Here is a 12,590-nt window from a genome sequence, read left to right on the forward strand (position 1 = left end):
CACCAAATGGCTTCCAGATTCTTTGGTCTTTGCCATGTTTTGCTAATTATTTTCCTAGAAGCTAAATAAATCCTGAAGGTCACGTTGTTGCTGCCAAGATTAAAAAAAAAAAATCTGGCAAAATCCCTGTGCCAACAAATTCACCTCTGACAAGGAGAATAGATTTGGTTTGAGGAGGGGCAAAATCACTCTAACAGACTCTCCTTTCCACACTAAAGTCCCTACTTCTCTATAAACATAACCAGAATCACTCCATCCACCAATAGCTATAGTAGTTCAAAGGCTCTAACAACCAAGGAGCTTGGGTCTCAGTTCAAACAAGAAGGCAGAAGCTGACAGTTTGGTTTCTAAGGCCCCAAAAGCCCTAAATGATAAACAGCTTCTACTGGAAGAAAAAAAAAAACAAACTAAATACTCCCAAGAATTCCCCACTCTGCCCCCATCCTGATTCAGGATCCCAGGCCTATAAATTGGCTCTGCTGATAAGAAGCATTTATCTGCATGTTTTGTAGCTGGAGATAACACTGCAGCTGAGTACTTTAGGAGCATGTGAAAGAGATTTTTAAGGACTTAGGATGCACAGACAAATCTGACAGCAAACTTTCAATCAGCACTTGATGGTGGATGTGGGAGAAACATAAAAACCAAAGCTATTCTCACCCACTCTTAGACTTTCATCCTGAATAGTTAAACAGAAACTCCCCAAGGACACTTCCCTCCTCTCCACCTCTATTCCCCACTCTTTGCTACAGGCAGTGATGTGAGCTGCAGTATTTATTCAAGACCCTGTGAGAAGGATCATTCAGATTCAGCACCCTTTGGAAACTACATTTCAATTAGACCCAATGGCTCCCCCCAAACACCCGTTATTCTTCCCAACCTGATTCTCCCTTCCTTACAATTTTCATTCTCCTTCCTCCCCAACCTCTCATCTCTTCCCCTCCATTCATCTTGTTCTTCTTCCTCTCCACTGTCTCACCAATGCCCAAGCATCACTGACTAGATGCTATGTGGCAGGGTTCTAACTGTCCAGATGGAAGTAATTGCTGCACACTTTGTTCTGGGCCCTGACTCCCCATCTTGTTTACTTTATTTTTTTTTTAAATAAAGTAGTTAGGGCCTGTTAACTGGCTGGAAAATTGGTCTTCCTGCTCTGCCGATACCAAGAGGTGTCTCCCAAGAAGCGGAGGAGGGCAAAGTCTCAATGTGTCCCAACCAGGCAGATCTGCAGCTGTGGACCAAGACACTCAGCAGTGTGCCTCTGAGATGATTAGCTGTGGAAGAAGTGGAGGAATTACTGAGTAGCCCTTCCTTAACACATAGCCTCCCACTTAGAGTGCCCTGACTCCCTTAAGTGGAAAGAAACCGAGGACCATCAGAAAGGCATTATAAATCTGCAAGGCAAGTACAGAAAGCTCCAACAAGTTAAGCTGAAAGTGATAGTGTTTGATAGGTTAGGATAAAAGGGAAATTAAGTGGTCTTAACAGTAACTGGCCAACTTGCATGCTCTCGGATTGACAAGACTCTTTCGGACAGATGCCCTTTCTCTCTGTAGGCCAGCGGCTCTTTGCAAGCCAACAGGCCCTGTGGCTATGAGAAATAAATCCAGATGTTTCCTAAAGCCAAAATAAGATTAGGTCATTAACAAATATTTGAATGACTACAACATGCAAAACATTGTGCCAGGCACTACAGTAGATTTAAGATATAACGTGTTCTCTGCCCTCAGGACCTTATAACTTTGTTGGGAAAATAAGACATGTCACATTAAAGAGAACATCAGATGATGTGTCCTAGCTATTGTTAAATGAGTGGGACAGAGAAGTATGTCCCGAATTGAGATATGGGAGAAAGCCTGGGGCTTGGGGGGAGGCAATCTTCAGAAATGAGGTGTGATTTTTAGATGGATCTTGAAGGATGAGCAAGATCTAGGCAAAGTGGAGGCTGAACATTCCATGAAGAAAAAAGGTACAAAAGAGAAGGAAGCAGCGAGAATACAAAACACCTGTTTGAAGGTCAATGAGAAGGGCGACTGGAATGATGGGTTTGTGCAGGGGAGGAATTCAAGTCAACAAAATTCATCAAATATTTATTAGTCAAATACTAGGTGCAAAGTACTGCAGTCAGTGCTGGGGATGCAAGGAGAGAGATCACCCATGTTTTACTCTCGAGCAAGGGAGAATGAGGGACGTGTTAAAAAGGTGAGTATTGGGGGATTGGGCCGATGATCGCTAAAGGCTTGAAAGGCAAGACAAGCAGTCACAGCAGATAATCCTACCCAGTGGTCTAGGATTCCCTTCCCCTTTAAAGATCGCTGAGAAGGAAGCTGGGTTCTAGGAGCTCAGGTGGGAATGGCCCCTCCAGAGCAGCTGGCCTGGTCCTTGCCAGGAATGAAAGAAGTGAAAAATGCAAACTGTCTGTATACAAGGAGCATGGTTCGAAATCTCTAACTTTAGAGGTCATCCAGTAGAATCTCTCCCTCACCCACTGCCATTTTTAAACAGGAGGCAACACAAGCCCATAGAGGTTTAAGTGACTCACCCTTGTCGTACAGGTAAATTCTTCTAGTTGTTTGCTTGTTCTCTTCCCCCCCTACCCCTTAGACTGTGAGCTCCTAGAGAAGGGGTGGGGGATCTGCAGCCTCAAGGCCACAGGTAGCCTTTCAGGTCCTTGGGTTCGGCCTTTTGACTGAGTCCAAGTCTTACAGAACAAATCCTTGCATTAAGGGGCTTTGTTCTGTGAAGTTTGGATTCAAAGGGCCGTACTTGAAGACCTGGGGGCCACAGGTGGCCTCAAGGCCACAGGTTCCCCACCCCTGTCCTAGAGAATAGGGATTGTTTCTGTAGCTTTTGCCTTTCTTTGCTTAGTATATAGTAGGTGCTTAATAAATGTTTGTGGATTGATTTTCAGAGGCAGAATTTGACTCCAAACCTAGCTTGCTTTTCCACTGTACCATACTGCCTTCCCATGACCGAAGAGACTACCCACACCAAAGTGGTTACAGATCTCTGAAAGATTATAATTCCAAGAAATGGGTCAGGGTAGGGCTCAAATTTTTGTTAAACAATGGCCCTACACCAACTTGTCAGAATGTCAGAATTTCCCAAGTCATGGACTTTCAGCAAGGCTACCCCCAACATGAGCCAACAGGCCAACGTGGCTATGGTCTGACGTGGCACCACCACCAAGTCACTTCCCACTGGCCTTGCTCTACCTGTTCTCATTCCCCAATATAATGGGCTGATGATGAAAGCCTGGAAACTACTGAAGAGACCACAAGTGGTTTGGAGCTCTTTCTCCTCTTCCCTTTATGCAAATGGTCTTTTGGCCTCTTTTTGTCTTTGAATTATCAAAAGGACCCAGAAATGCCTACGGGGCCTTTTTAGAATACTAAAGCAGGGCAGTCCCAGCCTCATTCCTCCCCTGAGGACAATGAATGCAAACTTCTCCCCTCAAAGACAGCACAGCTTTGCTAATGACAATTTGTTCCTTTGTTTCAGTCACGTCCAACTCTAGGTGACCCCATTTAAGGTTTTCTTGGCAAAGATAGTCATTTGCCATTTCCTTCTCCAGCCTATTTAACAGATGAGTTAACTGAGGCAAACAGGGTTAAGAGACTTGCCCAGGGTCACCCAGCTAGTAAGTGTCCGAGGCTGGATTTGAATTTAGATCTTCCTGACTCCAGGCCCAAAGCACTCTATCCACTGCACCACCCAGCTGCCCTTGCTAACAACAATAGCTAACATTTATATAGCGCTATAAGATTTCCCACGTGCTTTAGCCATCTTATCTTATTTGATTTGACTTGGTCCTTTAGGACCAAAAGCATGGCCCAGGCCAAATTCTGGAGCTACAAACAGAAGACCTCAAAGTCAGGGATCTTTAAGGTTCCAAAGAAACCTCTTCTCATTTTGAGGCAAATTGAAGAAATGGAAAGATCTGGATTGGGATGGAGTCTGAGAATCTTGGGTCAAAACCCAGCCCCAGTTCAAATGCTAGCCCTGCCACCTGCTCCCTGTGTGACCTGGACCCGTAAAAGGAAAGGCCCTTGAACTTTCTCACAAATTTCGGGAACCCAGTCCCGGGCTTTCACCTGGGGCACCTGGCCCACCCCAGCCCTTGATTACTTAATTAGTTTACTTGACACTCCTTAATCCCATCCAGGCCCCTTTCTCCCTTACCTCGGGACTACCCCAGGCTACTTGCCACAAGTAGACCATACCCAGATCTTCCCACAGTCTTTCTATATATAAAAAAAAAAAATGTCGATCTTGCCCTCATTAAATTTCAAAGACTCACTAGGAATCTCGCCCATCCCAACCAGTGTCATAATAAAACTCGCTACTTGGACTGACTGAAGGCTTGAGTGGTTGAATTCTTTTCTGTACCCTTGTATTTCAGGGTTCCCAGCACCCCTAGACCACCACAACGTGATTCCTCAGTACCTCAGTTTCCTCAGCTAAAAAATAAGCTTATTTGCCTCTGAGGTCTCATTTAGCTCTAAATTTATAATCCTAAAAATGGGGCCTGTATGCAATAATCATTGAGCTAGCATGAAAGTTTGTGGTTTATAGAGCATGCAGGAAGAAAGATGGATGAAACAGAGTTAAACACAGGTAGGAATGTTTATCAGGAAGCTAGATAGCACAGTGGATATAGTACCTGGCCTAGAATCTATTCCTGAGTTCAAATCTGGCCTCAGACACTTACTGACTGTGTGAGCACAGGCAAGTCACTTAACCCTGTTTGCCTCAGTTTGTCGTCTGTAAAATGAGCTAGGAAAGGAAATGGCAAACCACTCCAATGTCTTTGCCAAGAAAACCCCAAATGGGGTAACAAAGAGTTGGACGTGACTGAACGACAAATGAATGTTTATCACACACTTGAATGAAGAAAAAGTTCTCACTTGTCACCATGAATCTGAATTCTTTAGAAACGCTCCCCAGAATAGATGAACTGATTTACCAGGTATAAATGACAAGGGGAATCCATGCCTTACCATTTCCTCCTATACAAATACTAGCATATCCACGTCTTCCTCTATCTCCCAGTGCCAACCTCAACTCTCCCAGCTAGTCACCAGGTAATTTTGCTTTGCTTCAATATAGTACAAGACCTGCATTCGACCCTGAGCTCTGCTCCCAACTACCTGTGTGACCTCAGGGAAGACACTTCACCTTGGCAGGCCCAAGCATCTCTAAAATGAGGGTCTTAGACCATCTCATGCCTTCTTTCTAGCTCCAAGGCTTGTGACCCTAAGTCCTAACCACAGTTTTCCATTTAGCCCATTAAACTGTGAGCTCTTCAAAAGCAGGGATTTTTTGCTTTCGTATCCCCAATACTCAGCATGGCACTGGGCACACAGTAGGTGCTTAATAAATGTCCCTGGAGCCCTCACACGTAAGAGCCACAACCCACCCTCAGGGCAATCGACCTGACACTGGCCAGAAACAGACTGAGGACGTCATGAACCGTACAGATAGACAGACACAGACAAACACACACACACAGAGACACACACACACACAGAGACACACACACATATACATATATACATACATAAGCATATACATACACACAAACATATGTGTATGTGTATATATATATATATATATATATATATATACACACATATACATGCATATATATCTATATTTCTATCTAGGTAGATAGTAGATAGATGAGAATCAGCACTCCTTCCCACCTAAGTCAACGGCAGTTTTGTTTGGGAGGAAACTTGGAACTGCGGTCTAAAGCCAGCTTTAAGAGTAGGCAGAGGGGCTGCCCGTTTAAGAGAACTACATGACCCCAGAAAAGCCACTCCAACCAAAAACCTCTTCCTTGCTGCTTATCACAACGCCTGAAATTCTACCTTGGATGGTTCTGTCTTTGGCTCTTGGAAGTTTTTGTTTTCTAGAAGTCCCCTCTAAAATGGCACATCTCCCCCAAAACCATTCTTAACTAACCACAACGCCTTGCTGCAGGTTAACTTTAGAAAGGTAGCAAATCACTGGAAAAACAAAAACAGGGCATGGGTGCAAAGGAACAAGGGGTAAGTAGTCATGGCAAGGACACCAGCAAGGGAGAGGAAGAAGAAGAGCTGGACAATTTTGCAGAGGGCCAGCCCAGCCCAGCCCAGCCCAGCCCCTGGGATTCCCTGGAATTACCAGCCCTTCTGGATCCTCCCAAGAGGTGAACTTGAGTACCTATGTTTCCATGGTCTTACACCTGGAAGACTCATTAGGAGTGTCCTGTTCTAGGTGGAAAGAAAAGAGTTCAGGCCCCAAAGGACTTTGTTCATTCATTTATTTGTTTTGTTTTTGGGGAGGAGGTAATTGGGTTAAGTGGCTTGCCTAGTAAGATCACCTAGCTAGTAAGTATCTGAGGCTGGATTTGAACTCAGGTCCTGCTGACTCGAGGGCTGGTGCTCTACCCACTGCCCCACCTCGCTGCCCATTCATTCATCAAATATATAACAACACCTACCCTTTGGAGGCTTTATGTGAAGCTCTTAAAGGAGAGAAGTGATGAGATAATTTCCGGGCCTCAAAGAGATTAGATAGAGACAGCTAGGTGGCACAGAAGAGAGAACGCTAGGCTTTGAAGTTGGGAAGACTTGAATTCAAATGCAACTTCAGACACTTACTAGATGGGTGACCCTGGACAAGTCACTTAACCTCTGTCTGCCTCAGTTTCCTCATCTGTAAAAATGGGGGTAAAAAATAGTACCTACCTCCCAGAGTTATTATGAGGGTCAAATGAGATAATATCTGTAAGGCACTTAGCAAAATGCTTGGCACATGGTAAGCACTCTGTAAATATTACCTATTAATATTTCCCAGAAAACAAATTTATACAAGGACTACTCAGGCCCAGGGTATTCCTGGAAGACTTAAAAAATGTCACCAGTACCCACACAGAAGACTGCCTGAATTTTCTACTGGGGCTATTTTCACTGTCCTTTCTATGACTTAAGGGGGATAAGGATATGTATCTCTTACTTGGGTTCCAGTCATGGACCAAAATCCTCATACTTGACTGTTTTCCATTTCCCTTCCTAGTAAAGTGAGTCTATTCGTCAGTCAACAAGCATTTCTTAAGTGCTTACTATGTTCCAGGAAGGCAGCTAGGTGGATAGAGCACAGGTTATAGAGTCAGGAAGACCTGAATTCAAATCCAACCTCAAATATCTACTAGCTGAGCGACCCTGGACAAGTCACTTAATGCTGTTTGCCTCACTTCCCTCATCTATAAAATGAGCTCGAGAAGGAAATGGCAAACCAGTCCAGCATCTCTGCCAAGAAAACCCAAATGGGGTCACAAAGAGTCAGAGATGACTGAAAAGACTAAACAGCAACAAATGTTCCAGAAATTATACGGGGGCAGCCAGGTGGCGCAGTGGATAGAGCGCTGGCCCTGGAGTCAGGAGGACCTGAGTTCAAATCTGGCCTCAGACACATAATACTTACTAGCTGTGTGACCCTGGGCAAGTCACTTAACACCAAATGCCTCACCAAAAAAAAAAAAAGAAATTATACTAAGTGCCAAGAATACAAAGAAAGACACAAAGTGTCCTGCCCTCAAGGAGCTGCCATTCTATTGAGGAGACAAAAACCTAAATAGCCAAGTTCATGCTACATATGTACAGATGTACAGGATGGATGGGAGTTACATTCTAATTCTAATGGGGAATGAGAGCAGAGGGCATTAGCAGCTGGGGCTGGGCAAGACCTCCTTCAGAAGGCAAGATTTACCGGGTCCTGAAGGGGGTCAGGGAATCTAAGAGGCAGAGGTGAAGGAGAACACTGCAAGGTTGGGGGACAGCCAGTACAAAGGGAGAGGAATCCCAGGTGCGGCTGGATCGTGAAGTGTGTGCTGGGGAGCCGAGTATGAGGAGCGTAAGAAGCCTGGAGAACTAGGAAGGGACCGGGCTGTGCAGAGCATTCAGGGTCACGCTCTGTGCTGGATCTTGGAGGTACTGAATAGGAAGCCTCTGCAGCTGATAGAGAAGGGAAGGTATTCATTTTGGCAGCACAGTAGAGGATGGATTGGAATGGGGAGAAACGTGAGGCAGGGAGATAATTAGGAGGATACTGTTCCATTAGCCCCAGAAGTGTCCATGGCTTGAATCAGAGTGAGGGGCTGTGTAAGTGAGGACAAGAGACTGAGATGTTATAGAGAAAGAAGTGACAAAATCTGAAAACTGGATGCTGATGTAAGTGTGACATGAAGAGTAACTAGGGGGCAGCTAGGTGGCACAGTGGATAGAGCACCGGCCCTGAAGTCAGGAGGGCCTCAGTTCAAATCTGGCCTCAGACCAAACACTTGACACTTACTAGCTGTGTGACCCTGGGCAAGTCACTTAACCCCTATTGCCTAAAAAAAAGAAAGAAAGAAAGAAAAAGAAAGGAAAAAAAAGAGTAACTAGAAAAGCGTCAGAAAGCTCCCTGTATAAGCTACCCTATGTTGTTACTGTCCAGTTATTTTTCAGTCATGTCTGACTCTGTGACTCAATTTGGGCCTTTTCCTTCTCCAGTCCATTTTACAGATGAGGAAACTGAGACAAAGGTTAAATGACTTGCCCAGGGTCACACAGCTAGTAGGTATCTGAGGCCAGATGTGAATTCAGGGTCTCCCTGACTCTAGTTCCGGTGCTAGCTGAACTAATTACAGATGAGACAGAATCTAGTCCTATTCTCAGCCCCCATGTCTCTATTGTTCAAGGCCACCCAGTAAGTCTGGCTTTCTTTCTGGTGTCAACTTTTCACTTCCAGCCCTATCCCTTCAGCTTCTCCTGGACACTGAGGAAGTAAGGTAATAAGATTATAGAATAAAGAGTTTGAAGGGACCTCAGAAGCCTCTACACCAACTCCTCTCATTTTACACATGGGGAAACTGAGACCCAAAAAGGTGAAGTAACCTTCCTGACCTCCTCCAGGTAACATGTAGCACTGCTGGGATTTGAACCCAAACCTTCTGGCTTCAAATCCAGCATCCCTCCCACTGTATCATTCCTGGTTGGCTCTCCAGACACAGTTTGAAAATGCATTTTGGGAAACTCCTTGACCATCTGAATAGCTATCTTTTCTCTCTAGTCCTTATCAATCAATTAATCACTAAACTTGTATTTTTTCTTTTCTTTTTCTTTTTTTTTAAGTAGGCAATGGGGTTAAGTGACTTGCCCAGGGTCACACAGCTAGTAAGTTCAAGTATCTGAGGCCACATTTGAACTCACATCCTTCTGACTTCAGGGCTAGTGCTCTATCCACTGTACCACTTAGCTGCCTTCAGCACCTACTTTTAATCAACCAATTATTTGTTATCAACCAGTATTTATTAAGCATCTACTACGTGCCAGGAACAGTGTTAAATGCTGTACATACAAACACAACAAATGAGAATAATCCCTAATCTCAGGGAATTTACATTCTAAGAGGGGCTACAAGAAGTGTGTGTGTGTGTGTGTGTGTGTGTGTGTGTGTGTGTGTGTGTGTGTGTGTGTAAGAGAGAGAGAGAATTCTATACAGCACAAATATAAAAAGAACACATCCAAGGTAGTTAAAATAACCAATCCAGGAAGGCAGAAACCAGCAGTTGGGTGAGGCTCCGGAAAGGCTTCCTACATAAGTGATGCCTGAGCCCTGCCTTAAAGAAAGAAAGGTCAGAGTCGTTCAAAGAGAGCAGACCCATATTGTACAGAAATATTTATGGGAGCACTTTTTTGTCGTCACAAAGAACTGCAGACAAAGTACCAGTCAGGGAGAGACTAGCTGAATGAATCACAGTATATACGAAGATGATGGAATACCATTGCGCTTTAACAAATGACCACCAAAATGATGCTTTCCAGGAAACCTGAGAAAACTTCTATAAATTCATTCAGATAAAGTAAGAAAAATCAGAGGAATAATTTACATGATTGACCCAATGAAGGAAAAGAGCTTTGAAAACATAGGACATCTGATCCACAAGGTGACCAATCATGATTTGAGAAGGCTGATGGGAAAGAGATGATGTTTTCAGACACAGTCAATGCATTGATTTGTTTGGCTCAATGATACTTATTAGTTACAAAGGAGGGTTTCTTTGGGCGAGGGCAGCTGGGTAGGATAGAGATGAAAAGAAAAGAAAGAAAAAATGTCAAACATTAAAAAATACACAGAAATGAGCAGAAGGAAGTTGAGAAAGGGACTCAAACAAGGCAATTTGATTATTACTGTGCTCAATTTAACATGCACCTAAAAAACCCCATACCTACCTAAAAGTTCACAATTTCATATACAACCCTCGTTTTTGCTCTTTTTATCTTGGAATGTTCACATTTGATGATGCTTGTTAAAGTTCATAAAAAAAAGAACACTTAAAAAAAAGGGTCACTGGTAACTTTGAAGAGAGCAGATTCACTGGAGTGATGAGGTCAGAAGCCAGATTGCAGAGGTTTAGAAGAGAGTGGAGAGAGGACGGGGAGTCAATGAGTTTGGCTGAAAAAAAGAAGAGAGACGCTAATTAGTGGGGATGGTGGGGGGGTTTTAAGGTTGGAGGAGACTTGGGCATGTTTGTAGGCAGCAGGGAAGGAACCAGTAGATGAAGAGAGACAGAAGATTAAAGCAGTGGGCGAAGGAACAATCTGCTGGAGAAGAGAAAGACAAAAAAATTGCCTTGCTTCTGCTGATAATGCCTCATTTAATTCTTACCTTCCCACCACCTCCAACACCAAGTTTCTTTTTTAAAATTTTGCTTTCTGTCAATCTCCTGCCTATCACGTGTGGGCATGGACAAAGTTATACACAGAGGGTGGGGCAGGCCTGGTTGTCATGGGGGAGTGGGAGAGACGAAGGGCTGGGGAGTCAAGAAATCAACGAGTCCAGTGGTTTCTGGTCCAGTGCCTTGGGTTGAAGGATCTGAGGCACTTTTTTTGAAGGCTTTAGGATATAAATCCATTCTGGTGAGTAAGACAGTGTATGTACAGATGTACGTTCTGCTTGTACTCGTGCAGTGTACTTTCCAGGGATATTGGGTAGCAGAGTCAAGGAAAACACAGGGCAGGGGGCGAGAGAGAGGGAGGGAACGGAGGAAGAGAAATGCTTTGTGCTGGCTTCTCTTAACACCCTCCGATTCCCCCCAAACACATAATATATATGAGAAGTTAAGTTTAAGGTAAGTGCAGATGCTCCCACTTCCCACTGTGAGTAACATTCAGAGCATACCAACTGAGACAAATCCGTGAAACGCTCCCCAGCTCCACACCACAAAGCACACACAATAATGCAAACTTGCCCACAGGCTAAAAAAAAAAAAGCCAACAACAATTCTTTCAAATTTTGCCAGACGGGTCATTTTTCTCATCAGTTCCCACTACCCCCACCCCCAATGCATTTCCCAATGCCCCTCCCCCTCTTCTTCCCATGGTCCCTGAACTCAAAGAACCCAATTATTATCCTGTAGCCAATAGCCAAGTCTTACACTGGCACACACACACACACACACACACACACACACACACACACACACACACACACACACAGAGATTAAAAAAAAAAAAGCAACCAAGAAGAACAGAGGATTGGTCAAGCTCAAACCCATGGATCACAGCCTCATTTTCCCTCCACCTCAGGCATGGGTTATTGCTGGGACCACTGAGGCAGACAGTCACCCACAGCTTATAGGGGGCATCCAGACTAGCTCAATCCAGGCTGGATCTGGCTTCTACAGTCACACTGGATATCCGAGAGAAGGAGGAACTGGGGAGCTTTTGGCTGAGACCAGGCAGGAACCATTAGCAAAGGTGCCAGCCTAGGAAAGGGTAGGTCGGGACCAATGAGACCGTCTCATCTAGACAACAAAACCACAGAAGCCAGAGTTAATTCTGAAGGACAAGCAAGGCACCACAACGCACCAGGAAAACAGCCAATGCCAGGGTGAGTCCTACGCGGCCTCTGAATGAGGCGGCCTGCTCAGCGCGGCTAGCACTGCCTCTTCAGAGCTGGGACTCTTCTGAGCAATCCCAGGTGACCAGAACCCCCAGGCCCTGAAAAATCAGCTGCCAGACACCCTCACCCCTCACCCAGCTGCACAAAAAGTTCCTTGGGATCACTTGGAATCCCTTAAATTCAGAGACCAGATGAGAAACACCAAAAGGGCTATAGGTCCCTGTGAGGGTGGGAGGAGTGTATGTGAGGCCTGACCATTATTCCAGACTCTCCCCTGACCCCCCAGCCCCCCACCCCAATGGGGGTGGCCAGTCGACTGGTACTCTCCTGAGTCAATTTCAGGTGCCTCTTCACACCTAGGATAATCTCTCTACAGGGTATAGGTTGCCACTAACTACCCCTATGACCTTGAATAAGCTATTTTATCTTATTCAGCCTCAGTCTCCTCATCTGTAAAATAAGGAAGTTGGTCTAGTTATCCTTTAAGAAACCTTCTTGCTCTAATATTCAGCAGTTTCATGATTCTAACAACAATCAATCAATAATCATTTATTAATTGCCTACTATGTGCCAGGCATTGCAGAAATGCTTAGCTTGGCCATAAAACCATCCCAAGCAGAAGGCAATCCCAGGGTGATTCCTTCAGTCACCACTTGCAG

General features: G+C 44.7%; 1 protein-coding gene across 5 annotated transcripts in view; it reads right to left on the reverse strand.

Moving 5' to 3' along the window:
* DENND2B (DENN domain containing 2B) overlaps nucleotides 1-12,590 on the reverse strand; it is a 207,670-nt gene that overhangs the window by 129,484 nt on the left and 65,596 nt on the right. The window contains exon 1 of one of the 5 annotated variants that reach the window (XM_021002006.2): nucleotides 10,260-10,350. The exons of the other annotated variants lie outside the window; for them this stretch is intronic. The gene's annotated coding sequence lies outside the window, so the exon portion shown is untranslated. Of the gene's footprint in view, nucleotides 1-10,259; nucleotides 10,351-12,590 lie in introns of those variants that run through there. 5 annotated transcript variants of the gene reach the window in all.

This window comes from Phascolarctos cinereus, unplaced genomic scaffold, assembly GCF_003287225.1.
Source record: "Phascolarctos cinereus isolate Bilbo 61053 unplaced genomic scaffold, phaCin_HiC Scaffold_9;HRSCAF=440, whole genome shotgun sequence".
Taxonomy (NCBI): Eukaryota; Metazoa; Chordata; class Mammalia; order Diprotodontia; family Phascolarctidae; genus Phascolarctos; species Phascolarctos cinereus.